The 25,687-nt window shown below is 36.6% G+C and overlaps 1 pseudogene; it reads left to right on the top strand.

The window, feature by feature from the left end:
• The first annotated feature begins 18,967 nt into the window (after window positions 1-18,967).
• Window positions 18,968-22,885, top strand: LOC147400268 (uncharacterized; annotated as a pseudogene).
• The last annotated feature ends 2,802 nt before the right edge of the window (window positions 22,886-25,687 follow it).

Raw genomic sequence — 25,687 nt, 5'->3', positions numbered from 1 at the left:
TCGTCCTCTTCGTTATCCTCCTCTTCATACTAAAGTCGAACAACTTTAAAGCCTTTATGGTAGGCTTTCGTAGAAGCCTCCTCTACCAGCTGAGAGTATTGGGCCTATAGTTGTCCCAGTAGTTTCCTAGTTTCAGTCTCATCCTCTTTAGCCTGAGCAGCTTTGGCTGAATCAACACTTGTTCTCAGATAACTCAATTCGAGCTCTTGTTGCTGTATTTTATCTCGGAGCTCCACTAACTTTGCATCTTTCCGTTGCATTCTCTCTTTGTAGCCAGCTAGCTCTAGTTGAAGAATACCCTAGAGATCTATTGGCTTTCTATTAGAGGTTTCCAAGGCCAAGTTTGCCTTAAAAAATTGGGCCAGATTAGCCTCCATCTCCTTTCTAGTCTCTTAAGAAAATTGGCTAAAAGAGGTCAGTTTAGCTTGGAGCGCAATTATTTTCTCTCCCTGCTCTTTGGCCAGGATAACTGCCTAATTCTCAGCCTCACGCCATTTCAGGAAAGCCAAAGTCCCATAAACATGAGTCTATGAAACAAATAGAAGAACGTAAGTACACAAAAATTACAATCCTCAGGATATCATAAATTAATTCCAATTTGAAAATTCTATTTTCGTCAAAATTTCACCGCTCAGCGGTAGCCCCCTAGTGCTCCGCGGTGACGTGGCAATATTTTTTGTTGATTTTTGTGGACAAAATTTCTGACATCATGGACATTGTAATGGGCATATTGGTTTTTGCCTTAGCATTCTGATTGGTATAATTTTATTATTTTTAGGTGAAGAACTTGACGGAAGTTGACGGAAGGTGACACGTGAAACTTTTATCCACTGAATTGGTTCCCTCACCAAGAAGATCAGCAAATTCCAAATTTCTTTTAAGTTTATTTTTTTTTATAAATCAAATTGTATTAGGAACTTGAATTTGTATTAAAATTTAATTTCATCCGAGAGGGCTCGGATTGTAATAGATTTAGGGACAAACGATAGTGGGATGAAACTATCTCAGTCCCTCGGGTTCGTACACCAAATTTGGTATTGGTGGCCCGAGTCGACTCAGCTCGATCATCCCTTCGTCTAGAACGGGAGGTAAATTTTCGAAATACTCACGCATCTCTCGCTAGTGAGTTTCTGTATTGCTTTTGAGTGACTAATCTGTACACCTTGCTTCACACATAGTAATAAGGGCACCCTTACGAGGATGGCACCATAAGATAAGAATCAGATTTCATTACCGATAGCTTGCCCTTCTAGGAAATCAAATTCACAGCCACTTAATTAATTAAAATTTGATTAGATTTGACTTTAGGTTCTATCGAGCTCATTAAGCAAAGCTAATCAAAAGTTGTACCAACTGCATTTCTTGATCGTGAACAATGCCTAAGCGCAATCCTGCCCCGTAGTACTACATGTATTCGGGGGATAGACTACGTCTATTCTAGACGAGAGGTGACTTAAGAGTGCCCTTGCTCAGCATTGTACGCCACCTCTCCCCTGGGGATTAAACTGGTTATTTCGATTTTAGAGATTTGGGTTTGAGGCTTTGATTAATCTTTTGAACTAGTTAGGAGCTGTCTAGTCATAGGAACCCAATGATCACGTGTGAATTCCTTCCTCTTCTGTGTGCAATTCAATAGTGTATGTTAGGTTAGATACAGAACATTGAGCAGATTTACATCGTCATGGAGTTTAAGAGAGAATCTTGGATCCCGTGCGTCTTATGTGATAATTATGGTCATTCTCCCGAGCATTGTCCGAGTCTGCCCATGCTTCATGCTACATAGGCCAATATGCATCAGTCTCAAAACTCGTATTGGATGCCGACACCTAGTAGTTCGACCAACCATACCACGTAGATAATTTGTTTCCCCCAAATTCTATACTGTGTCAGAATGAGTTCACTCAGGGTAGTCATTTTGGTAACCATGAGGATTCATATTTGCATGACACCTCAATGATGAATCCAACCATAATTTCCCAACAATCTTATGATTCTCAATATTTCTCCGATTACAGAGCAACAGAACCTGAGCCAACATCCACTCACTCATATTTGTCTTTTCCTCAATCATTGTCAGTAGAGTCTATGATGTCTGCCTTCTTAATTCAACAACAACAGTTAATTCAACAACAACAGCTCCATCAACATATGTTGTTAAATCATCAACAACAATAGGATATGGGTCAAGCCTTAGTCAACATAGGAACTCAATTGAGTCACCTATCGTTATCCTTAGAAGAAGGAAAATTTGATAAATTAAAAAATGAGGATATCTCAATCCCAGAAAATCCACCATTCTTTCAAAATAACCTTAGTAACCAGTTCTACTCTTTTGAAGATTTCGATGATTGCCCATCAATAATTGATAACCCTGTCTCAATTGAAGTTCAAATTCAAATCAATGAGGTTACAATTCCAACCGAAGCAATGATGGAAGTCCAATTAGGTTAGCTTATTGTGCCCTTCGAAGAAAGAGAGAATGGTTAATTTCCAAATGAGATAACCCCCGAAAGCCAACCGATGTTTCAAATTCCCAATGAGCTTACCAATTGAACAAATTTGGCTAAGGAAACCGTTCCACCATCTGAGGAGATTGTTGCTCAGGAGGAATCAAAGATCAACTCTACCAATTCTGACCATTATTGATTCAACTTCGTATCCTGTCCAACCCATCATTTCACAAAAGTGTAAAGACCCTTCATGTCTTAAAGTTTCCATTCTCTTTGGGAATACGATGATTAAAAATTCTTTTGAAAATGTGATGACACTAAGAATTGAGGACAAACGAGGGTTGTTGATCATTTTAAAAAATTATTTTCAAGTCCTAGTGATGGTAAAAATATGTTTGCCTATCATATGGGGTGGGAAGTTGATCGCCGTGTCTGTTAAACTAGGTGCTAAGAAAATACCTAGGATTCGGACCTTTTGATAGGTCCTACTGAAGACGTTAAACTTAGCGCTGCTTGGGAGGCAACCCACGTGCTTTTATTTTAATAAGTAGTGTAGTTAGGAAATAAAATTTTTCTTAACAAAAAAAAAAAAAACCTCTAACTTTAATCCCTTTCTCATTCTCTTCATCTTCAAGTCCACTCTTAAATCAAATCAATCAACGTCACTAGGACTGCAGCCTAGTCAGCAATTGTTGGTCTATATTGAGGAGAAGAAGGCACATGCCACTGAAAGTTCGGATTTAGATTATGACGTTTTTAGGTTGTTTTTCTATTTTAGGAAGGATATATTTTATGTAAAAAAAAAAAAACTGTTTCGAAAATTATCATTGTTATAACTTTCATTCTTTTTAGATTAGTTGTAACAAGACTTTGCACATTAATGCCCAATCCGTTTCAGGTGTGAACTAACCTTTTTTATTTTTTCTTACTGCTTGCATATTGAGGATGATAAGGTCCTAATAATTTCACTTTGAGACCGTAGTTTCACTAAGATTATTAATGTTTAAATGCTAGTTCCTTTAAAATAATAATGAATTATATTAAAATCTCAAATTAATGTAGTTAATAATAATTTGTTACTAATTTCAGGTGAAAATGGTACATTCGGAAACCAACAAAAGATGTAACAACTACTGTTACAATGTGCGAGCAAATAGGAAGCAACCAACCAAAGCTAAGCTGATTTGGATGCCACGTCACCGTGCCGAGGCTAGGCATAACCGCGTCGAGGTCATCTCGAGGAGTTTGTCCTCGAGATTTGCACAGAAGCTTCCAATTGCTTCGGTAGTTGTAACTGAATGGGTCCTTCGTATCACATCATCCGCCAAATCAACCCGATTACCCGAATACGAATATTATAAATTGGATGGTTGATTTCAGAGAAAATGGCTATCTTCTTCTGCAATTTTGGAGTTTCTTTCTTTTTAATTCTCTATAATTCTCTTTTCGGAGAGCTTTTGAGTGTAGTGAGAACATCAAGATTAATCCATTAGTACTTTCTGTAATTCTTTTGAGAGCTATTAAAGAAGGATTAAAGTGCAGCATCATCTTCTTCATCCATCTTCTCCTTTCTTTTGTTATTTTTCTGCAATTATAATCCTTACAATGATCGGCTAAGTTCTCATTAGAGAAGTCAAGAATGCCAGAGCAAGTTCACTCTATTAATGCTATATTTAATTCGTTACTTCTGTTTTACATGTTAATTATATGAATCTCTTCATGATAAGATCATTCAATTTATACTTCCATTTCAAGTTTTGATGAGTGTTACTTAGATAAGCTCAAGAGCATCCATGCTCTATGATGAATGGAAGCATAAGTCGGATAATTTTGCATAAACTAGAGATCTTCATGAAGACTTTTGGGTTCCAATCAATGGTTACATCGAATCATCTTCCGATCCACGAGCAATGACTTGCTACGTGGATTGAGTCATATTTAGAATTAATTAGCATTTTTGGGTGACTTGCAATGGTAAACTTGAATTCTCTAAGCTTCTTTCTTATATTTTAAATTTCTATTTTCTATTTTTGATTCCAATTTACAAGTTGATTTCCATTTTATTTGTGCAATAAATCTGCTTTGTTTTTAAAGAATCTGTTTGAAAACTCTGTTTCGTTTTTATAACCAATTGAACATTTGAATCCTAACTGTCCCTGTGGAACGAATTCGACTTACCCAAAGTCCATTTCTTAATCTCTATCTCTGCATTTATATATCAAGTTTTACAATCGATCAAAATGGCACTGCTGCCGGGGACAGCGAGTTGATTCATTTTCCAATTCGGAAAGAATCCGAAACAGTTTCCAAAACAGAATCGAACTTATTTTGTTTGAAACAGAAGCCAAACGAACAGAAAAAAATTTAAAATTTTTTTCATTACAATCCTCAGGATATCAGAAATCATTTTCAAGTTGAAAAATCAATTTTCATCAAAATTTCACCGCTCCGCGGTTGCCCCCTAGTGCTCCGCAGTGACGTGACAATATTTTTTGCTGATTTTTGTTGAAAAAGTTTCTGACATCATGGACATTGTAATGGGCATATTGGTTTTTTCTTTAGCAGTCTGATTTGAATAATTTTGTTATTTTCAGGTGAAGGATTCGGCAGAAGTCAACGAAAGGCGACACGTGGAATTTTTATCCACTGAATTGGTTCCTTCACCAAGAAGATCAGCAATTTTCAATTCTCTGTTCATTTTATTTATTTTTAGAAAACAACTTGTATTAGGAACTTGGATTTGTATTAATTTTTAATTGTATCCGAGAGGGCTCGGATTGTAATAGATTTAGGGACGGACGATAGTGAGACAAAACTATCTCAACCCCTCTGAAAGCGCCCTCGATCCGCGGGGTGCGCGGATCCGCTTTTGACCTTTGAGGTTTGGGAGTCGCCACCTAGTTATTATGGTCTAGGAACCAAACATTGACTCTGAAAGGAAAATAAACTAATCTACAAAAGAAAAATACAGGTCCGGGGATCATGTTACGGAGTTGGAAGGTGTTAGGCACCAACCTCGCCCGACAAACGCTGGTCTCTATTAATTTTCAAATAAAATTACATTGCTAACAAGACCTAAATAAAATAAAAGAATTTTACCTTCGAACACAACGGTTCTATTCCTTCAGATCTGATAAAATTGCTCCTTGTACGATACTCCTTACTTTGTTCTATCACCGGATCCGATTTTTGATCTCTTAGGAAATGTATCTCTTTCTTAGATCTGGATTCTTCGAATTTGTTATGGATTTTGGGGTGTTTTTGAAGGGCTTCTAAGTATTTTTCAAGCGAAAATCGAAGTATGAGTGTTAGGTAAGGAGTTGGGACTTCAAAATTGGGGTTTATGGGAGGTTAGGGAGGCTTTTTGACCTATTTCTCTTAGGATTTTTCCTTGGATACGAAAATAGGGTGTGGAGGCTCCTATTTATAAAGTTTTTTAGAAGAATTAGGGTTTGATTAGGGTTTCTTTTAGGATTTTAATTAGGATTTTGACTTTGGTCTTATGAGATTGACTTAGTATTTAGGGTTTTGACTTTAGTCTTACGAGATTGACTTGATTAGTTTAGATTAGGGTTTTGATTTAAGGTTTTGACTTTAATTTTATGAGATTGACTTGATTAGTTTAAATTAGGGTTTTGATTTTAGTCTTATGAGATTGACTTTAATACTTTGACTTTAGTCTTTCTTGGTTGGCTTTTAATATCTTGACTTTAGCCTTACTTGATTGACTTTAAGATTGACTTTAGTCTTACTTGATTGACTTTAATTTTTGGAGAACCCCCTTTTATTATATCTTTAATTCTTTGGGCCCCCAGATGGAGGGGTCCTTGAATAAATATCTTGGCAACCATTAACAATTTTGCCTGAAAGCCTGATTGATAGATTTTTTGGTTCAAAATTTTAAATTAATTTTATTAATGTTTCACTTTACATTTTTAGTGGTTTATTTATTAATTTTTAAATTTTTAATTATTAAAATTGTAAAATTACCGTTTTGCCTTTGGAGAGGATTTTTTCCGTTTTAAGTCGTTTTTCAATTTTTCAGGATGTTTTAGAATCACTTTTTCGCAAAGAATTCAATGGGAATATTGGTTTGTGTCATTTATGAAAATTTTTGTGCTAAATATTCGTGAATTTTATGAGGGGTATTTTCGTAATTTTGTCAAATTTTGTGAAAATTGGCGAAGTGGTTTATTTGGTTTCGATTTGTTGTTTTATGTGTTTAAATGGATTTTCCTAAGCGTAGCGTGGGCTATAGGGATTTTTTAAGGTTAGGGGTATTTTGGTAATTTGATTATTTTTTAGTGATTTTTATCGTAAAGCTTCTTTTTGTCTGCAAGATGATGATTTCTAAGTTCTTGGGGTTATATTTTTCTAGCGTAACGTGGTTTCTACAGTTTTGTTAGTTCGAGATACCTCATCCGAATTTTTGAAACACAACTAGTAACAAAATAAAGTATTGGAATAAACATCCATCATTGGGAACCGTTGCGATCGGGTTGACGAGTTGATTAATCAGGCGAGTGCAAAAATGAGATGTCTACAGATGCCCCTCTTTGACAGAGGGTTGAAGCAAACTAGATTGCAAATCTATTTTGGTAGATAGTGCGATATCCGAATGCCAAAGCTAGTGACAGTTCATTTTGTAGCCTGATTTAGCAATTCGTCGAGGTGTTCGGATCCTTGAGGGTAAAGCTCTCCCCGAATTAAAAGGTTGTCAGGTCCTTGAGCGCCAACTCTCACTGATAGTGTCAGATCCTTGAATTTTAAAAAATTCTCCTTGACTGATGTAACAACTGTGCAAGTGTGCGATTTAAAATCTAAGAGATTAAGTTGGAACTGAGTAAAATCTGAGCATAATTTGAATATAAACTGAGCATAATTTGAATATAAACTGAGCATAATTCCGAGAAAACCCTCGGCGGCATCTGAGTATAGTTCTGAGAAAACCCTCGGCGGTAACTGAGCATATTTCCGAGAATACCCTCGACGGCATCTGAGCATAATTTAGAGAAATTCCTCGACGGTAACTGAGCATAGTTTCGAGAAAACCCTCGGCGGTATCTGAGCATAATTCTGAGAAAGCCCTCAGCGGCATCTGGGCATAGTTCCGAGAAAGCCCTCAGCGGCATCTGAGCATAATTCCGAGAAAACTCTCGGCGGTATCTGAGCATAGTTCCGAGAAAGTCCTCGGCGGCATCTGAGCATAGTTCCGAGAAAACCCTCGGCGGCATCTGAGCATAATTCCGAGAAAGCCCTCAGCGGCATCTGAGCACAATTCCGAGAAAATCCTCGACGGTATCTGACTGAGTAAAACTGAGACTAAAGGAATAAATCTGGGAAAGAACGAATGAAAATGAATTTGGAAAAGAGGGGTTGGATTTGGAAATCAATAGATCTGAGGCAGAATGAATGCCCTATCTCCTATGTGAGATCCAAAATGCTTTTGTTTGAACCTCGAGGTTTTATTCAAAAGCTTTATGAATTTAAAACCCGAGTTTTTATTTCTTTTGAACCTCAAAAGTTTTTCGTAAAACTGTTATCAAGAGGGTAACCTTAAGTTTGGGGTTCTCATTATCTTTTAGGATTAACATTACTCAAAAACAAAATGCCCTTAGTTTGCCAATGAACATGACATTGAAGATAATTGAACACATCATGCAAAAATTAAATAAAATGCCCCTAGTATAAGGGGGAAAAGCTATATTAAAGAAGAAAAAAAAATGCCCCTTGTATGAAGGTTTGAAATATTTGATTACCATAAGCGCAATAAAGACTCAACTTTTAGTTTTGATTAATTTTATTGAAGATTTTGAGTCAGGCTCAAGAGAACAAAATATTTCCTTTTGAGACTTACCATAGAATTCATCCTTCTCTCCCTTGGTTCACTTGGGGAAGTAAATATTTTCAGATTGATCGTAGACAAGATACTTGTGGCTTCTGAGTCTATGCCTGGTTTAAGCTAAGTATTGAACTTGATCATTCGGACTTCTGATGTTTCAGCTCGGACCGCTCTCAGCTTGGAATTTTCTTATGTTTTTCTTTGTTGCTCTAACTTTTGCCTAGATCGCCTTTTAAGGTTTTCAATCTATCGGGCTTGCTCTAGTTTTTGCCTAGATCGCCTTTTTTAGGTTTTCGATTTAACGAGTTTTTTTTTTTGGCTCTAATTGTTGTCAAAGTTGTCCTTTCAGATTTTCAACCTTGCGAGCTTGCCTTAATTTTTGCCTAAGTCACCATTTTCAGATTTTCAACTTAGCAGGCTTCATCATTTTTTTTTTCTTTCTTCTCCTCTGAGCTTTTAGAGTTACTGTCTAATCATGCTTTGCTATCTTCCTTGACTTTTCGTATGGTACTTAGGAGGACTTTTATAGGTAAGCTTAGGACTGGATATAAAAAGAAAGGAATTTTAAGGCTTAAAAATCCAAATGCTCATTGTGTGGCATTTCCTTTTAAATTGTTTTCTTTTTCCTTAAATTTTCTTCCCCATTTTGGATTTCTTTTTCTTTTGAATTTATTGTGTGGGAAAATAGATTTTTTTTATTTTGATGTGGTTGGGCCTGAAGTAACTTCTCAGGTTGCCTGCGTACCACAGAATTTTGGGATCAGACCAAAACGTAGTTCGAATTTTTCCCTCCCCTGGGTTAGGTAATCAGGCTAAGAAGTAAAAGGCATAATTTTTCTCTTTTTGAACAAGCTGCAAAGAGGTTGAGAAAGGAGATAATGAACTAGGTAGTAGGAAAATTGATTCGACCAAAAATGTAGTACCGTTTGATTTGGTCAAGGTTGGTTAGTTCTGGTAACTCGATTCCATCATGATCTTGAAGCCTGATAGCTTTTCCTGGTAATATTTTCTTGATGATGAACGGACCTCCCCAATTTGGTTTGAACTTCCCTCTAGGGTCAAAGATAGGTGCCCGATTCTCTTTGAGTACTAAATCCCCGACTTGTAAGTGATGGGCCTTGATCTTTTTGTCAAATGCACGAGCGACTCTTCTATGATAAGCTTGCACGTGATACAAAGCTCTCAGTCATTTTTCTTCGATCAAATTCAATTCTTCATACCGTTGGCGAACCCAATCTGTTTCTGACAACTGATTTTCCAATAAAACCCTGAGAGACGAAATTTCTATTTCAACTGGCAAGACTACTTCCATGCCATACACTAGAAAGTAAGGAATAGCTCTAGTGGAAGAGTGCATTGAAGTATCCTTTAGTGTGAATGGTAACTTCTATAACTAATCTTGGTGTGATTGACGTATTGTCTTGATGATTGTTTTGAGATTTTTTATTGGCTGCTTCAACCTTTCCATTAGTCTGAGAACATAGGGAGATGATTTGTGATGCCGAATCCTGAACTTTAAATATATAGTAATAACCTAAGCTTTGATGTACAACCCATTATCAGAGATCAATATAACTTTAACTATTTCATTAGTCTGAGAATGTAATCTATTCTGGGAGCTCTACCATGTTGAGAAGTCTAGCACTGATACATTTTGTAACATCTTCCTTGATCTCATTTTATCAAGTCAATATCTAATCCGTGTCAGACAACACCCAAGCTTGCACCTAACATATCCTCATAGGCCCACGCGATCAAGTCTTTTGAAATTTCTAAGAAAATTCATTATCCCCTTGTGTTCCTCTAGGGATAGGATGGTTTCTATTTGAATCTCTTTAGGAATTAATTTATTTTCCAAGGTCAATGACCATTGTTTTCTTGAGCCCGACTTTTATCTTCTTGTTCAGGTAAAAAATATATCCTTGAAGCTAGATTATTAGTTAATTTGTTAATACGCTCGAGGTATTCAAAAATTTTCTTTATCCGATCAATTTCAGATGGGGCGACAGACACCTCTATAGACTCGATGAACTAACTTGACTTAATAGGAAAAAAGTAGACTCAATCTAAGGAAGACATGACCTTGCTGGAAAAAAGGACTCGAGCTAACCCAAATGACTCATGAAAACTCAAGACAAATACCCACACGAGTTTGATTAGGATTGAGGACTGAAATATTGCTTACAACCGGTATGATTGAAGCACTATGATCTTTAGGGAATAATTGGGCGATGTTGAGAAATTCTGAGGTCTTTTCTGACTATTGACTTGATATTGACGTTTACTCTAACTAACCGGATTTACAACCCTAGCTAGACGATGGACGATTGAGCTTAGATACAATGATAACCTAGTAACCCCATCAAATGTGGATTATCAATTCCAATGTTACCCCCCTGATAATATTTTAAATGAACCTTGAGATTTTATTGAATTATGTATACCAATTTATTAAACAATTTATTCATAAAAGGAAAATAATTTTATTGCACTCTTGAAAATTATTGAAAAATAATATTTTTATTGAATAATAATTTTCACAAACATATTTCAATAATTTTTCATGCAAAAATAGATCTTTTGTAAATCATTTTTTTCTTTGAAAAATATATTTTTTTTTTTTTTTTTTTTTGGAAAACATTTTCTTTTAGTAAACTTTTTTGGGAAAGCATTTTCTTTTGGAAAATCTTATACTTTTGGAAAGCATTTCTCTTTTGGAAAATATTTTTCTTCTTTTAAAATAGGTTAAAAATCTAAATTAGAAAAAAGTTTGAATTTCATTTTGATTTAAATGGCTTGGCCCATAATGATCGTTGGATCAAAATGGACTGGGTCAAGTTTAAAATGGATTTTTTTATTGGGTTGGTGTACCCAGTGATACTGTAATTTCAAATCAGGTTAAACAACAAAAAATTTATCCTTAAGGACAAACCCGCACATTCCTGATCTCATTATTCATGTACATTCATCTCATCATTCACATGCATTCTGATCTCATCATTCACATACATTCATCAATCATAAGGTTCCATTCAATGAACAACCCGGGAACACCCACGATAAGTTCGAGTCGTGACTTATAGGGAAGGTTTCTAGACTCTAAGCTTACTATGTGCAATGCATTTTTATCTGGCCACCCTTGCCCAAGCACACCTATATACCTCTTGATACGTGGTGACTTGGTTTGATATACCGTATAGGTGATAATCTAAAACCTCAACTCACTTCTCTGAAATAAAAAACAGCCAGTTTGATCCCCAGTTGAGAGGTGGTGCACAATGCTGAGTAAGGACCCACTTAAATACCTCTAGTCTAGAATAGATGTAGTCTATCCCCCTCGTACAGTAGGGTACAACGGGGCAGGATCTCGCTTAGGCACCGATTTTGATCAAAAAGTACAATTGATATACTTGGATTATCTTTTATATACCTATAGGTACGAGTCAAGAGTTGTAGCTTTCATAAATTGTTTGGCATCCCACGAGGGGACCGACCATGTACTAGTAATACGTTGGCAATCGGGACATGTGACTGTGTGGCTCACAATAGTCAAAGGCTCAGGTCGTTCCAGCCTGGGTACATCAATATACCTCTCAGAATCACCTGATCAGACGGTATTGATGCCCCAGTTTGATATACCCTAAGGTACGTGACTGTAGTTGTAGTTTTCATGAATGACGTCGCATCTTTGAAGAGATCGGGCCACGCACTAGTACCACTTTGCCTATATGGGACGTGTAAGCGTGCAAAATAGTAAACGTGTTCGTGGTGTGTGCAAAACAGGGTGGGTGTGCTCGGGGCCTTTTTCAAACAAATGGGCCCATGGGCCTGATCATATCATCATATATTGGATTTCACATAAATATTAGCCAAAAGAAATACCAATCCAATAATGTTATTAAAATCACAAATAAACACATCAACTATATATCTAATCAAGATCAATAGCAAATCAATTAACGAGCATGGCATAAACTAATTGATCAAACTCAAACAGTGCAATAGCCATAATTTTTATAATTTTTAAGGTCCAATCGAGAGTTATTTTGGGTGGCCCTAACCAAATTGAGATTCTCGAAGGATATGGGATTGAGGATAAAGTATTGAGTTGTTGAGATGAGGAATGATGAAATTCTTTTTTTTTTTTTTTTTTTTTTTTGTAAATTGAAAAAAAAACAATTTAATTTGACCAACATAAAGAGATTTCAAAATTTACTAAGAGTCACTAGGCCCACGTGGTCATTTCATCGGTAATCCAATACCATAGCTCTCTAGATTTAATGGAAAAACTCAGATCCAAAAGCGGAATTCACATTTTTATAACTTTGATCCAACATTTTGAAAATGAGTGGCTATGAAATCAAATTTTAAATAAAAATTAATTTTTAAGAATTTTCTTGGAATTTCTTTTAAATTTTTTTTAAATTTCATCCGCCACAAGCACGTGGCATTGGATCACTCTTGGATGCCACGTGGCGAAATCGAGCTTTAGCAAGATTTGAGATCTTACTAACTAGTGAGGAAAAGAAACATTTTTTTTTTTATTTAAATATTTTCATTTGTGATCAGACACACTTTGCATGATACAATGGATCCCCTAAACCTTTAATACAGTGCATCTTACTAAAAAAAAAAATTAACACAGAAAATAGCTGCTATTGCCCCTCCAATTTTTACTAATGCCCCATCAATATAAATCATTAAAATACCTGCACCTTGCTGATGTTGCGTTAGTAACAATTGGTGTGATAGTAATAACTCCCAAATAACCATTCTTTCCTTGAAATAAAGCAAGGGCTGCCAGTAAATCATTTTTATTTTTATTTATTTTCATTGTGAAAAAAAAATAAAATAAAAACTAAACTGTAGATTTGAACATTGAAAGCCACTAACATCATTACTTACAACCCAATGCCTAATTCAATGGCCGCCAGTCAACTTCGTCATTTAAAGATCCCGCAACAGACCTCGAGATGTAACCACGGCAAATTGTGACAAGCCCAACACCAGAACACCAAAGCTCTTTAACGAAAAAATAGGCAATCGTTAGATGCAAAGAACGGAGTCGTTAACATGGAAGTCTCACGAATGTGGACCGCAAATTGGGGAAACCTCATAGTCCAATCGATTATGGTAGTTGAGACTATGAAACCCGGATATGAGGTTCTATAAATGATTCAATGTACTAGATACCAACTTTCAAAATCGAAACTCCAAAAATCGTAAAATCAGTTCTTGGTGAGGAACAATGTGATTCGGTGATCGAGTTTTAGGATCAAGAGTTTTCTCCCTTTTTTTTTTTTTTTTTTTTTTTTCAAACAATCATGGTTTAATTTATTAGGAATCAATCCCTTCAAATCAGAACAAGAAATCCCAAAATTTTCCCACATTTGATACATTTATTTTCTGCAATTTCCCTTAGCTTCATCTATGAAAATTGATCTTTTGATCAATCAAGAAATCAATGGAGAAAAACGCTATCTGAAATCCTTTCTTAGAAACGTCCAACGAGTCATCTGCACTCAATCAAGAACTTCGAGTGCTTTTCTTTTCCTAGGATTTGTTGGGCAGATCGAATTGAGGACAAAAAGAGAATTAATATCTGGAATTGGGTTGTATTAGTTAGATGTGTAGAAGAGATGAGTAATGTCCTAAAGAGGAATTCTGGTTCTCTTCTTGTTAATGGTGGAAGATGAAGAAATTGTAAGAAGTGGGTTTGTTTGCTTGGAAAAGAACGGTGGGAGATTCTCCTTTTGATTAGAACGGCTGATGAGCTCCATTGATAAAGAGAGAGAGAGAGAGAGAGAGAGAGAGAGAGAGAGAGAGAGAGAGCGAGACGTCTCTCTCTTGCTGTTTTTTCATTTTTGAATAGATGGAGAAGAAGATACAAATAGCAAAACGTGTTTTCTGCTAATGGCACACCACGTAAATTTTTTATTTTTTATTTTTATTTTTTTTTCTGATTTTTTTTCTTGGAATTCTCTCCTCATCACGAACAACATTAAAAAAAATAATTTTTTTTATTTCCTACCACATCACTTACAAATAATTTATTTTCACAACTCGCCGCCTATGCCTAGTAACGTGCAAAAAAAATCATCCAAAATTATTTTTTTTTCTTCTTTAAAAAAAAAAATCATAACTCTCATCCCAACCACCATCATTCTATCCTCAATTTATGTCAATTTGAATCTTTCATTATTTAAGGTCATCCCAAAATGACCCTAGATTGAATCCTAAAAAGTAATATTCCAAAATGACATACCCAAAATCAATCCAAATAATGCCAAGAAAAATAATACAACCGAAAAATATTAAATAAATCAAATAATGAAAATGGTTCTAGAATCATTTTTTCACACTATTATCCTCTAGACATCCTGCATTATTTAGGGTTAGTCCGAATGATCATAAGATTGAACCATGAAAATGTCACAAAATAAAGTATTCGGAATCTAAACAAATAATCCATAATTAAGCCAAAGAGAATGATAAAAAAAACAAAAAAAAAATAAAAAAATGAATAACTAAAAATAAAAATAAAATAAAATAAAAAAGGTCCTATTGACAATGCATCCCACACTTGGGGTTTTTCAAGTCTGATCCTCAATGGTCACCAGTGGAGTCGCCACTGAAAGCGCCCTCGATCCGCTTTTGACCTTTGAGGTTTGGGAGTCGTCACCTAGTTATTACGGTCTAGAAACCGAACTTTGACTCTAAAAGAAAAATAAACTAATCTACGAAAGAAAAATACGGGTCCGGGGATCATGTTATGGGGATGGAAGGTGTTAGGCACCAACCCTGCCCGGCAAACACCGGTCTCTACTAATTTCCAAATAAAATTACATTGCTAACAAAACCTAAATAAAATAAAAGAATTTTACCTCCGAACGCAACGGTTATATTCCTTCATATCTGAAAAAGCCGCTCCTTGTACGGTACTCCTTACTTCGTTCTGTCTCCGGATCCGATTTCTGATCTCTGAGACAAGGTATCTCTTTCTTGGATCTGGATTCTTCGAATTTGTTATGGATTTTGGGGTGTTTTTGAAGGGCTTCTAAGTGTTTTTCAAGCTAAAATCGAAGTATGAGTGTTAGGTAAGGAGTTGGGACTTCAAAATTGGGGTTTATGGGAGGCTAGGGAGGCTTTTTGACCTATTTCTCTTAGGATTTTTCCTTGGATGCGAAAATAGGGTGTGGAGACTCCTATTTATAAAGTTTTTTAGAAGAATTAGGGTTTGATTATGGTTTCTTTTAGGGTTTTAATTAGGGTTTTGACTTTGGTCTTATGAGATTGACTTAGTATTTAGGGTTTTAATTTAGGGTTTTGACTTTAGTCTTATGAGATTGACTTGATTAATTTAGATTAGGGTTTTGATTTAGGGTTTTGACTTTAGTTTTATGAGATTGACTTGATTAGTTTAAATTAGGGTTTTGATTTAGGGTTTTGACTTTAGTCTTATGAGATTGAGTTTAATACTTTGACTTTAGTCTTTCTTGGTTGGCTTTTAATATCTTGACTTTAGCCTTACTTGATTGACTTTAAGATTGACTTTACTCTTACTTGATTGACTTTAATTTTTGGAGAACCCCCTTTTATTATATCTTTAATTCTTTGGGCCCCCAGATGGAGGGGTCCTTGAATAAATATCCTAGTAACCATCAACAATTTTGCCTGAAAGCTTGATTGATCGATTTTTTAGTTCAAATTTTAAAATTAATTTTATTAATGTTTCACTTTACATTTTTAATGGTTTATTTATTAATTTTGAAAATTTTAATTATTAAAATTATAAAATTACTATTTTACCCTCGGAGAGGATTTTTTATGTTTTAAGTCATTTTTCAATGTTCCAGGATGTTTTAGAATCAGTTTTTCGTAAGGAATTCAATGAGAATATTGGTTTGTGTCATTTATGAAATTTTTTGTGCTAAATGTTCATGAATTTTATGAGGGGCATTTTTGTAATTTTGTCAAATTTTGTGAAAATTGGAGAAGTGATTTATTTGGTTTCGATTTGTTATTTTATGTGTTTGAATGGGTTTTTCTAAGCGTAGCGTGGGCTCTAGGGATTTTTTAATGTTAGGGGTATTTTGGTAATTTGATCATTTTTTAGTGATTTTTATCATAAAGCTTCTTTTTGTCTGCAAGATGATGATTTCTAAGTTCTTGGGGTTATATTTTCCTAGCGTAGCGTGGTTTCTACAGTTTTGTTAGTTCGAGATACCTCATCTGAATTTCTGAAACACATCTGGTAACAAAATAAAGCATTGGAATAAACATCCATCATTGGGAACCGTTGCGATCGGGTTGACGAGTTGATTAATCAGGCGAGTGCAAAAATGGGGTGTCTACACCCTTGGGTTCATACACCAAATTTGGTGTTGGTGGCCCGAGTCGACTCAACTCGATCATCCCCGTCTAGAACGGGAGGTAAATTTTCGAAACACTCACGCATCTCTCGCTAGTGAGTTTCTGTATTGCTTTTGAGTGACTAATCTGTACACCTTGGATTCGCACATAGTAATAAGGGCACCCTTACGAGGATGGCACCATAAGATAAGAATCGTATTTCATTACCGATATCTTGCCCTTCTAGGAAAATCAAATTCATAGCCAATTAATTAATTAAAATTTGATTAGACTGGACTCTAGGTTCCATCGAGCTTATTAAGCAAAACTAATCAAAAGTTGCACCAACTGCACTTTTTGATCGTGAACAGTGCCTAAGAGCAATCCTACCCCCGTAGTACTACGTGTATTCGGGGGATAGACACATGTCTATTCTAGATGAGAGGTGACTTAAGAGTGTCCTTGCGTAAGCATCGTGTGCCACATTTCCCCTGGGGATTAAACTGGCTGTTCTGATTTCAGAGATTTGGGTTGGAGGCTTTGATTAATCTTTTGAACCAGTTAGGAGCTGTTTAGTCATAGGCACCTAGTTCTCACGTGTGAATTTCTCCCTTTTATTGTGTGCAATTTGGTAGTGTATGTTAGGTAGGAGATCGTAGAAAAATCCAATTGTTTTTTATCCGTAGATCACAAGGTCTCACCCACTACCTAAGGTTAGACGAGAAAGCAACACCGTTCTCACTCCACTAGTCCCAGAAATGGATCCACATCCACCTCCACCTCCACCTCATCACAACCATGAGGATCAACGAACTCTCAATGAGTTGTTCGCACCTATTACTGCCAACCCTCCATCGTGTATAGTTTTACCTGCCGCAAATGTGGCACAATTTGAAATACGGGCAGCCACCATCAATATACTGCCCAAATTCTACGATTTTGAGGGTGAACAACCGTACAATCACCTCAATAAATTCTTGACCTTATGCCAGACATTCAAAAATTGTCACCTCGACGATGAGAATGTCAAGCTTAGGTTATTTCCACTCTCTCTCGAAGACCATGCTGTGGCTTGGTTAAACTCTTTGGCCTCCAACTCTATCACCATATGGGATGAGTTATCGAGAAAATTTATGGCCAAATTCTTCCCAATGGCAAAGATGAAACAATTCAAAAATGCCATTTGAAACTTCAAGGGAAGACCAGATGAAGAATTCTCCTAAACTTGGGAAATGTTCAATGACCTTCTTGTCAAATGTCCGCATCATGGGATAGACAAAGCCCAATTAGTTAATTTCTTTTATCGTGGTCTCCTAACAGCCCAGCGTATTCTTCTCGAGTCTATGCATCAGGGTAAATTCATGAATTAGACTCCTAATCAAGTATATGAATTCTTAGTCGAATTGGCTGAGAATGCTCGAAATTGGAGCACAAACATAGGGGATTTCGATAGATGAGATTTAGGAGCCAAGAAGCCGGGCATATATGAGGTTAAGTTTGATCCTGAACTCAAGAATGTCATGAATAGTCTTGTGAGTAGCTTCCAAAGTCTCAATAAGAAGTTCGACGCTTTCAATATCAAATCCAACTTCCAAGAAGCCACTCCAATTCTACAAGTCACCACAGAGACATTTTCATCATGTCAACTGTATGAGAATTTCAGTCATTCTACAGAGAATTGTCCCACCTTGATTCCCACGCAGTTAGAGCAAGCCAATGCTGTTGGAATTACAACACGTATAGGAAACTCACTCCTAACTCCTATAGTCAGGCGTACCATCCTGATAATAGGTTTCTCCCCAATTTTTCATATCGACAAAGTAAACCTATCCAATCAGGAGGTCCTCTAGGGTTTCAGAAAAATTTCAAACTTCAAACTCATGTCAGTGCGAACCTATCTTTGGTTCCGCAACCATCCTATTCTTCACCTCAAAATTCTAATCAATGGGCGATCGTTGTTGACCCTATGACCAATTACTCTCCTCATGCTACTCAAACAAACCCAGCATTAGAATCAATGATGGCTGAGATATTAAAGCAACAACAGCAAATCATACAGCAACAAATCCAGACTACCCAGAGCCAGTCTCAGACCAACCAGGTCACTACACAAGCAATTAAAAATTTAGAGGTTAAGATGGGTCAGTTAGCTTCATCTATAGGAGAGAAAAACAAAAGCCAATTTCCTAGTCAAGTTGTGCCTAATCCAGCAGGAACTGTTCCAAGAGGACAGTATGAAATCAATAGTCAAGCAGGTCCCTCTAATTTTGTTTAAGCCGTCCACACCTTACGATCTGGTAAATTGGTGGACAATAAAGTTGAAATGCCTGAGGATGTTCTAACCAAAGAAACAACCTCTAGTGCACCTTTCACAGAAAAAGAAAACCAGTCTAAGGAAACACCTCCTCCTCTCGAAAGTCGAGTGATCATTCCCAAAGCCCCGTTTCCTCATAGACTCATAGACAACAAAAAGGGAAAACAATTGGAAAGAATTTTAAAAGTATTCAAAAATGTTCAAAGAAATATTCCTTTCCTTGACGTAATCCGTCAAATTCCCTCGTATGCCAAATTTCTCATGGATCTTACCACAATGAAGCGAAAAACTCCTGTGCGAAGAGAGACTGTGATGATAGCCCAGTCTTCTTGTTTGATTCAGCAGACAATTGTTCCAAAATTCAAGGACCCAGGCTGTCCTACAATTTCTATGCACATCGGAGATACAATGATTGAGAAATGTTTATTGGATCTTGGGGCCAGTGTGAATCTTCTTCCTTTCTCAGTCTACCAGCAACTAGGTTTAGGTGAATTTAAACCTACGGATATCACTCTAAGTCTAGCAGATAGATCGATGAAGATTCCCAAGGGAATAGTGGAGGATGTGATCATTAAAGTGAAGGATTTCTACTTTCCTGTCGACTTCGTAGTTCTTGACATAGAACCTGTCATTAACTCAAATTCTCATGTTCCAGTCATCTTAGGAAGACCTTTCTTAGCCACTTCCGATGTAGTTATCAAGTGTCGTAATGGTATCATGACCTAGCATTTGGGGACATGAAGGTCAAAATGAATGTCTTCCAAAATAAGTTTCAATCTACTAACATGGATGATTTGGAAGAAGTCAATATGATCGACATCCTGGTCAGTAGCACTTTTGGAGAAGCGGAGAACAAGGATCCGCTAGAAGAGTATTTTGGCCAATTCGACCTTGAGTTCGATATCGAGAAATCCATTAGGGAGGTGAACTCTCTTCTTGAATCCGTCCCTGTGATGGATTGGCAGCCAAAAATCCAAAGTCTTTCCACTCTCTCATCATCCCCAATAATGGAGGAAATTTCAAAGCTTGAGTTAAAGCAATTACCTAATATGCTGAAATACGCATTTTTGGGTAACGCTGAGACCTTCCCTGTCATTATCTCTCCTACTCTAGAAAAATCATAAGAAAATTGATTACTTGACATTTTGCACGAAAATCGAGAAGCTATTGGGTGGACCATAGCTGATATTAAAAGCACCAGTCCTTCTGTGATCATGCATCAGATCCATCTTGAGGAAAATTTCAAACCATCGAAAGAACCACAGAGGCGACTCAATCCAGTATTATAAGAGGTAGTCTGAGGAGAGGTCATCAAACTTTTAGATGCAAATATTATATACCCCATTTCGGATAGTAAATGGGTTAGTCCAGTTCAGGTTGTCCTTAAGAAATCAGGTGTCACAGTTGTGACCAATCAGGATAATGAACTTATACCTACTCGAGTCCAAACCGAATGGAGAGTTTGTATAGACTATCGAAAACTGAATACGATGACATGTAAGTATTACTTCCTTCTCCTATTCATCGATCAGATGCTTGAACGTTTAGCAGGTCATGTTTATTATTATTTTCTTGATGGATATTCGGGATACAACCAGATCCCAATTGCTCCTGAAGACCAAGAAAAGACAATGTTTACCTGTCCATTTGGGACCTTTGCTATCGACGCATGCCTTTTGGGCTATGTAATCTCCTGCCACCTTTCAAAGGTGCATGTTGAGTATATTTTCTGATATGGTCGAAGACTTTTTTAAAGTCTTCATGGATGATTTTTCTGTATTTGGGTCGAGTTTTGACGACTGCTTAGATCACTTGAAGTTAGTTTTGAAAAGATGTCGATAGAAGCACCTCGTGCTAAATTAGGAGAAGTGTCATTTCATGGTTACTTCTGGGATAGTTCTAGGAAATATTATTTCCCATAAAGGAATTGAGGTAGACAAAGCCAAGGTCGATCTTATAGCAAATTTGCCTTCACCTAGAACTGTGAAAGAAGTTCGATCGTTCCTAGGGCATGCAGGGTTTTACAGAAGGTTCATCAAAAACTTTGGAAAAATTTCAAAACCCCTGTGTGATCTGTTAGCCAAAGACACTACTTTCAAGTTTTCTACTGCCTACTTATCAGCCTTTGAGAAATTGAAAACTGAGTTGACCTCAACACCTATTATCCAACTATCCAATTGGGATCTCCCATTCGAGGTGATGTGTGATGCATCTGATTACGCTATAGGTGCTGTATTGGGGCAACGAGTTGAAAAACTCCCCCATGTCATCTAGTATGCCAGCAAGACTCTAAATGATGTCCAGCTCAACTATTCCACTACTGAGAAGGAACTACTAGCAGTAATTTTTGCCTTAGATAAATTTCGTTCCTATCTTATAGGGTCCAAAGTAGTTATTTTCACTAACCACGCAATGTCGAAATACCTTCTTGCCAAGAAGGATGCGAAAGCGAGGTTGATACGGTGGATCCTTCTTCTTCAAGAGTTTGATCTCGAAATTTGAGACAAAAAGGGATGTGAGAATGTGGTTGCAGATCACCTATCTAGGCTAGTAGATGAAACTCTTTTTGACTCTCTTCCAATTTTTGAAAATTTTCCTGACGAATAAATCATGGCAATTTATAATTCTGACACACCTTGGTATGCTGACATTGTCAACTACCTGGTGACAGGTCAAACTCCCACCTCTTGGAGTAAAAAAAATCGCCTACGCTTCCTTGCCCAAGCCAAACAGTTCTTCTGGGATGATCCGTATTTAATTAAATACTGCCTAGACCAGATAATTCATCGGTGTGTTGATGAGAGAGAACATAATGGTATTCTCGAGTTCTACCACAATCACGCTTGTGGTGGGCATTTTGAAGGAAAGAAAACAACAACTATAATCTTACAATGTGGTTTTATTGGCCTACAATCTTTCGTGACGCTTATCTCTTCGTTAAATCATGTGATCGGTGTCAACGTCTAGGAAAAATCTGTCAAAGAAATGAGATGCCCCAACAACTAATTGATCATCGAAATCTTCGATGTTTGGGGCATTGACTTCATGGGTCCCTTCCCCATTTCACGCGGAATCCAATACATTTTAGTTGCAGTCGACTACGTGTCAAAATGGGTTGAAGCCACAGCTTGTCGAACAAATGATCATAAGGATGTTGTTCAATTTCTCAAAACTACCGTGTTTGCCTGATTTGGAACTCCTCGTGCCATCATTAGCGATGGAGGGAAACATTTTTGTAATCGAGTTTTCGAAAGTTTGATGTGCAAATATTCCATCACTCATAAGGTAGTTACTCCGTATCACCTACAAACTAGTGGCCAGGTCAAAATTTCTAATCTTGAAATCAAAACCATTCTTGAAAAAACTGTCAATCCTACTCGAAAAGATTGGTTATTATGATTATCTGATGCCTTGTGGGCCTACAGAACAACGTTCAAAACTCTTATAGGAATGTCCCTTTATCGGTTAATTTTCGGTAGAGCCTGTCATCTGCCAGTCGAACTCGAGTATCGAGCTTATTGGGCGATAAAACATTTGAATTTTGATCTAGCAAAGGTCGGAGAGCTTAGAAAGCTTCAACTTACTGAGTTGGAAGAATTAAGGAACGATGCTTACGATAATACAAAACTATACAAAGATCGAACGAAAGTCTGGCATGATAAGCACGTCCAGAGAAAATCTTTCCACGTAGGGCAGAGAGTGCTCCTTTATAACTCTCACCTTCATTTATTCCCAGGGAAGTTAAAGTCCCGTTGGACTGGACCATTTTTGATCCACAATATTCACCCTCATGAAAACATCGAGTTACTCAATCCAGCCAATGGAAATATTTTCCAAGTCAATGGCCAAAGACTGAAGCCATTTCAGCATCTCCTTCATTTATCAGAAAAAGATTCATTTTTGAATAATCCTGTGTACCAAGATTAGCTCCAGTTCCATGTCTGGCTGAAGACATTAAACTTAGCGCTACGTCGGGAGGCAACCCTTGATTTCTGTAAATATTCTTTAAATTCTCTACGCATTCACTGACCCTCTTCTCCTCCATATTTTTTACTTTTAAAGGGTTTACAAGGTATAAAAAGTTTAAACTTGATTGCAAGAAATTTTCCTAGAAAAATTATTTTCTTTCCAAAATTTTCTTGGAAAATTTATTTTCCAAGAAGAAAATTTATTTTCTTAGGAAATTTTGGTCATTATAACTTGCAAGACAGTTTCCAAGAAAAAAAATATTTTCTTTCTAAAAATTTTCTTGGAAAATTTATTTTCTAAGGATTTTTCATGAAGGAAAATTTTGGATACTTTTTAAAACCCTACAACATTTTTTCTTTCTCCATCTCTTTCTCTTCTTCTCCATCACTCTAGTCTCCATTTTCATTTTTCTTCTTTCTCCCATTTTTCTTCCACCTAATCCAACCTAAAAATAAAAAAAAAATTGCAAAAATCACCAAAACACTCACCATCAAAATTCGACTGTGCCGCTGAAGTTGCATCGTGACCCTCCGCCAAGTCACTTCCCCCTTGGCTCCCTCATTGTTTTGATACCAATTTTTTTTTGATGGCTCGAAGAACCCACTCCATTTATCCCGGAGTAGCTATAGCTCATGCTTACGAAGGTGTCCCCAGAACTTGGTTCAGTGATGAGATTGTTCAACGTGGATGGGGCCCTCTCCTTTATAATGGCGATGAACAATTTAATGAAGAGGCCATTCGGATCTTCTATCGTTCCTTCATCTTCGCCTCTCCCTCAATTTCGTCCATCAAAGTCAAGTTTAATGGTATCGAATTTACCATTGACGGATCCGACATTGAAGCCGTTCTTGGAATTCCTCTAGTTGAGTCGGGTACGTGTATGCCACTATACACTTTCGATTATTATTTTATACGTTTAGGCCTTCCGGCCACTAGTATTCGGATCGAAGATGGTGCACTTAAGTCAAGTAGTCTTTTTGAAAACCAATAAGTCGTTTGGCGATGGCTTGCCAACAATGTCCTTGGCACTCAAAAGACTACTTTGTTATACAAAAAATACGTGTATTTCCTTCATACCATCCAAACAAGGGATCCCACGTTTTGTATGAACCGTCTACTTTTAGAATCTCTCATTGATGCCTTGTCTAACAAACACCGATCCTTAATCCTTCCTTACCTAGTATGCCGCCTCCTCCAACACCGTTTAGGAGTTTCTCTTGCTGAGTTAGCACCACAAGGGCGCCTTATTCGTATCAAAGAATTTTTGGGCGGCAGAGCTTTAAAAACCTGTGTTCACGGGTTGTGGAAGCCATAATTTATGTAGGAGCAAGAATATGAAAGTCCACGTGGGTATGGAAGAGTAGGAGAAGAATTTGATGAGGAGGCAAAGGAGGATACTCGTACTCCAAGTCCAGACTTTGATGATGATGCTTGCTCGCTTAAGTGCCTCAAAAAAGCCACCGTACGACTTTCTCTAAAATTTTCAATGGCTTGAAAAAGGTCAACTCACGCTACAAAGAAATCCAAGAAGGCCAGAAGACCATTAAGGATGATCAGCAAATCATCATTGAGCAGCAACGTCAATTATTGGCTTATAACGAGGAGAAGCGTGCACGTGCTCGAGCAAGAGCTGCACCTAGTTCTGATTCCGAGTAGACTGTTTGGTTGGAGGATTGTGTGTGATGGTGTGTTTTGTTTATTTCAGTAGGTTTGGTTTGTTGTACTTAAACTCTTTGTGGTGTGCTTTTAGCTTTTACATCCTGTGTGGAATACTTATTTTGGTTGTACCCACAACATTTGCAACGTAATGAATACCGTTTTCAGGTGTACTCTAAACTCATACTCTTTAATCATTGAGGACAATGCTAAATTTAGTTTTAGGAGTGTGGAATAGCACATTTCAATTTTTGTACAATTTTTTCAGTACATTTTTAAAATACCTTCATCAAAATTTTTATATATTATCATCATACGAATTTTTAAAACCAGGCTCATGTCCAATTTGTTTATAAATTCTTATTCCTCAAAAATAAGATATTTTGAAAAACAAAATTCATGTCACTTTTGATTGTAGTGAAAAAGTTATTTTGGATTAAGAGTTGTCTTCTTCGCTGTCTAGAATAAGAGAGAAAGCTAGAAAATATTGAACTTTGACCTCCTTGTCCTTTGGTTAGCTGAATAGAAGAAAAATAGAACTGTAGTCGATATCTTTGAGACAGCAACCATAGGATTAGACTGGGTACCTTGAAAAGGGCTACCTGCTTTTTAAAAAAGAATATCAGAAAAATGATGAAGCATGAAAAAGTTGAAAAGAAAATCAGATAGATGTGAATAAGATCAAATCAAAACAAGAAGGTTAGAGCTAAAAAAAATGCAAATTATAAAAAGAGTCTAATTGGACCAAATAGTTCAGTAGGGTGAAAGTCGTCAATGGTAAAAACGTGAGTATACTGAAATATCACAGATAAAGTCCCTTAGAGGTATTAAAGTGAATATCCATACTTTTCACAATCCTAGACAGGAGGCTCAGTTTAGAGTTAGAATTCAGGTAGACCCAACCATCTTCGCAGTTAAGAAGGGAAATCTTGTTCCGAAAAATCTTTGTTACAATTAGAAAAAATTGTGCACACACTCAAGATATTTTTAAAATGAGGAATAAAAAGAATTTCTACTCAAATAGACCTTTGAAAATTGGTGTGATGGCATTATATGCAATAATTTTGAAGTTGTTATCTTTTAAAATGTTAGAATTTTATGGGT

The sequence above is a fragment of the Akebia trifoliata genome, chromosome 6, assembly GCF_017979445.1.
Source record: "Akebia trifoliata isolate Shusen 1 chromosome 6, ASM1797944v1, whole genome shotgun sequence".
Classification (NCBI taxonomy): Eukaryota; Viridiplantae; Streptophyta; class Magnoliopsida; order Ranunculales; family Lardizabalaceae; genus Akebia; species Akebia trifoliata.
Note: the sequence above shows the minus strand (reverse complement) of the source record. Positions and strands in the feature narration are given on the sequence as shown.